Source organism: Elaeis guineensis, chromosome 13 (assembly GCF_000442705.2).
Source record: "Elaeis guineensis isolate ETL-2024a chromosome 13, EG11, whole genome shotgun sequence".
NCBI classification, from domain to species: Eukaryota; Viridiplantae; Streptophyta; class Magnoliopsida; order Arecales; family Arecaceae; genus Elaeis; species Elaeis guineensis.
The window spans coordinates 12778026-12782435 of NC_026005.2; the positions used below are offsets into that span (position 1 = coordinate 12778026).

General features: G+C 36.4%; 1 non-coding gene across 1 annotated transcript; it reads left to right on the plus strand.

Annotated features, from left to right (window-relative positions):
- Window positions 1-1862: 1862 nt before the first annotated feature.
- On the plus strand, window positions 1863-1969 carry LOC140853495 (small nucleolar RNA R71). The gene has a single exon (XR_012136565.1). It is a non-coding gene; the product is annotated as a small nucleolar RNA R71 (small nucleolar RNA).
- Window positions 1970-4410: the final 2441 nt, after the last annotated feature.

Consider the following 4410-nt stretch of genomic DNA (forward strand, 5'->3'; position numbering starts at 1 on the left):
TTCTAAAATGGGTGCTTCCTCTATCGATGGTTTAGGTGATGGTTTTACCATCTCAATGATTGGTTCAGTAGGAAGTGTCGATTCCTGATTAATCTGATTTTCTTTAAGTATTTCATTGACATCCTCAGACTCATGGATTAACCAGGGGTTAGACTCTAGGTCGACTTCATCATCACTAATGTCAATGGATTCATAAATACCATCTTGGACTACATTGACATCAGCATGAGAAGAGGATTCTGTTCTAAGTTAAAAACATTAAGCTCAATGGTCATATTCCCAAAGGATAACTTCATCAGACCATTTCGACAATTGATTTCAGCATTGGCCGTAGCTAAGAATGGTCTTCCTAAAATGACAGGTATATGTCCTTTAGGATTCGCAACTGGCTCAGTCTCTAAAACAATAAAATCTATAGGGAAAATAAAATTTTCAACCTTTATCAGAACATCCTCGACCATTCCCTTAGGGATCCTGAGAGATCTATCGGCTAACTGTAATGTGATCCCAGTAGGTTGAAGTTTTTCTAATCCTAGTTGTTCATACACCGAATATGGAAGGATATTCACACTAGCTCCTAGATCTAGCAAGGCCTTTTTTATATTGGTTTCTCCAATAACACAAGAAATTGTTGGAGCTCCAGGGTCCTTATATTTAATTGGCACATGGCTAGATAGGTATGAACTGACACTTGCAGCCAAAAATGCTTTCTTTGGTACATTAGTGGTCCTTTTCTAGTGCAAAGATCTTTTAAAAATTTGGCATAAGTTGGAACCTGATGGATTATATCTAAAAGAGGAATATTAACTTAGACTTGTTTAAATACCTCTAAAATTTTGTCTAAATGTTCAGATTTATTGGATTTCAGTCTGTTTGGAAAAGGAGCTCTAGGACTTTTAAGTACTGGACTAGGTGAATTTTCAGTTTCTGGTGCTTGAGGTTGAAAGGTAGTAGTTTTAGAAGGTGACTCGACAGATGAGTCATCTATATCATCAAGTGCAACTACCTTATTGTCTATTTGTTTTCCTGATCTTAAGGTATGAATGGCATTTATACCATTAACTTGGTTTCCTTGTTGGGGTCGTGGACCATTTTGGTTCCTAGGATTTGGCTCATGTTGGCTAGGTAACCTACCATGTTCTCGTTCACTAATGGTCGAAGCCAGCTGACTTACTTGCATTTCCAGACGGGCTATAGCTTGGGTGTTATTATTTATGAATTGACCCATAGTTTGCATAAAGCTGGTATGTGTTTTCATCATGGCTTCTAGGCTTTTCTCTAAAGAGGTAATTTTTTTGTCATTATCATGGAAGCCTGGCGGGTTGTTCATCACTGGGTTGGACCTTAGATTTTGCTGATTGAAATTTGGATTACCTACATTAGGATTCTGGGACCATGAGAAATTCGGGTGATTCCTCCAACCTGGGTTATATGTGGGTGCATAAGGATTGTTCAATGGTCCTTGATAGGTGGCATTCACCTGTGCACACTCATTCGAGTAGGAACATTCTTCTAAGACATGGTCTGGTGCATTGCACCCTTTACACATGGGTGCAGATATTTGATTTACATTGGCTGGTCTCTGTAATTCTAAGGCTTCCAATCTACGTGTTAAGGTTGCAATCTTGGCCTCTGATGCTAGGGTTGGTTGAATTTGATGCATTCCTCCTCTTGAAGGTGTAGCTTTATCAGGTTCCCTAGTTGTTTCCCACTGTAAATTTTTCTCGGCTAGGTCTTCTAAGAATTGCCAAGCTTCAGTAGTTTCTTTGTCCATAAATTGGCCTTGGCACATGGACTCTAGCATGGTTCTTGAGTTTGAATCTAACCCCTCATAGATGATCTGACACAGTCTCCAAGTTTCTATTCCATGGTGTGGGCATTGGGTCAAAAGATTCTTGAAACGATCAAAGTACTTCCAAAATGATTCACCAGCTAGTTGGTAAAATTGATTTATTTCATTCCTAATCCTAGCTATTTTATGATGGGGAAAATATTTTTTTAAAAATGTTCTCACAAAGCCCTCCCAGGTAGTGACAGAATAGTTTGGCAGACTATAAAGCCACTTCTTAGCATTGTCCTTAAGGGCAAAGTTGATTAATCTAAGTTTGACCTCATCCTCTGTTAATTGTAGTTTCATGGTTGCACATACCTCCTCAAATTCTCTAATAAATATATAGCATCCTCTAATCCTGTGAATTTTGGAAGCATATTTATGATTTGAGGTTTGATTTCAAAATTGTTAGCTGTGGGTTGTGGCAACCTGATACAAGATGGTTGGATGGAGCCAACTGGATAACACAAATCTTTAAGGGTCATGGGTTGGATTGGTTCAGCCATTGGAACAACAGGAATTGACTCAATTCTAACTAGACGACCTGACACTCTTCTCCACACACGAAGTGTACAGTTCTCGATGTTTATACAATTTTTTTTTTTTAATAAAATTTTTATGTATAAGGAAAAGAAAGAAAAGAGAAAAAGTTCTAAAGAGAAGATCCTAAGGAGTCCTAAATCTAAAGAAAAGTAACCAAATTAATTTAAATTTTAAATTTTTTTTTTTTTTTCAAACAAGTGAATCAATAAATTAAACTCAATCTATCCTAGGGTTAACCTAAATCTAGACAGCTCCTAACTGTTCCAAGATGACCCTTCAAACCTTCCAAGTGGAGATTGATCAACTAGTTAGCCAGGTAAGTATAAGAGGTGGGAGGTTCACTCATCGTTGCCTTTCTAGACACCAAACGAGTTGGCCAGGCTAGCAACTGAACCAATTTAACAAACCACCCTCAGGGACTTGCCTAGACACCAACTAATCAAACAACTCAAACTTGGTAGAACTCTTAGGGTTCCTTGTCCTATTGAGCTCGAATTCCTTAAGGTTGACATCTAATTGATTTTAAGATTAAAAGTCTAGGTAATGCAATATGATGGAGATGGTTTTTGGGCTAAGGAAGGGTAATGAAATCCCCACCTTATCTTGTTAATGGGTTGATGCCCTTAGATTAATTATGAAAATGCAAATACAAATAAACAAGATGACCAAGAATGTAAAAGATTTTAATTTAGAATTTTTTTTTTATTTTGATATTTTACTTCACGATTATGAAATATCTTTTGTTTTGTTTTATATTTTTTTTTTTTTGTGATTAAGTAAATTCAAATGATTAGGTCTAAAAGCAAAAGTAATTAACTAAAAATAATAAAAGAGAAATTAGAAGCGTACCTGAGTTTTCCAGCAATCACCAACTAAATATAGAAATCTAAAGAAAAAAAAAAAGAGAGTTATAACGCACGAAGAACAAATATTTGAAAACAATTTAAAACGCCAGATCCCCGGCAACGGCGCCAAAAACTTGATCGTTCAAATCTTAAAATTTATAAATAAAACCGCAAGCGCACGGTGTGCAGAGTAGCACGACCAGCGAGTACGGGTCGATCCCACAGAGACTTGGTTTTAAAAATAATTTTCAAATCTATGCTCAAGCGAGCTTTAACAAAAATCGAAAGTCGAAAGTTGTTTGCTAAAGACAATAAGACTAAGGATCTAGGGTTTTTGAATCCACTAGATCTAGATTAGGAAATTCTACCTAGAATTTTTCTTATTGATCCTAACGACTACTCCTCTTGTCTTTCCCAAGCATAGATTATGAAGGGACTAAGGCCCAACGATAACCCATCAAGATTCTTTACAGGGGAGTAGTAACTAGGATCCCTTAGGGTTTTCTCCTCCTATGCACTGAATCAAGCATGAACTATGAAGGGACTCTGACCCAACTGTAGTTCATCAAAAATTCTTGGCAAAAGAGGAAGAAAAAGAAACCCTAAGAAAAAGAAAGAACCCTATGTAAAATCTCTACTCATGATCTAGCTTCATCGCAAACCCTAGAAGGGATGCTTAGCTAGACATGATCTAAATCTACTTGCAAAATTTAAATACAGAAAAATAAACTATCCTAATTTCATAAATTAAACTATCCTAATAAATTTAAACTGCATAATTTAAACTAACCTAATTGCATAAAATTAAATTGCATAAATTAAACTATCCTAATTGCAAGAAAAATAAATTGCATAATGTAAAGAGATGAAATTGCATAAAAATAAGATTTTATATATAAAAAAAATTTATTACAAAAACCTCAAAGCTCGAGGCTTGAAAAGAGAGCTAAAAAAACCCCACTATCTAGGGTTACAAGCTTGATCAGAAGGAAGAATATATAAAACAAGGGCCTTTGGGGGCTTTTTATAGGCATTTGGGGGTTATAAGGTTTTCAAAACTTCCGATGTGGGACTAAGAGGTTTTAGGGGGTTTATGGTGCGCCGATAGGTCCATGGTCCATGCGCCTGTTGCTGTGGACCAGGCGGCTAACCAGATCACCAAATCAGTTGATTTTTGACCAATTTTGATCT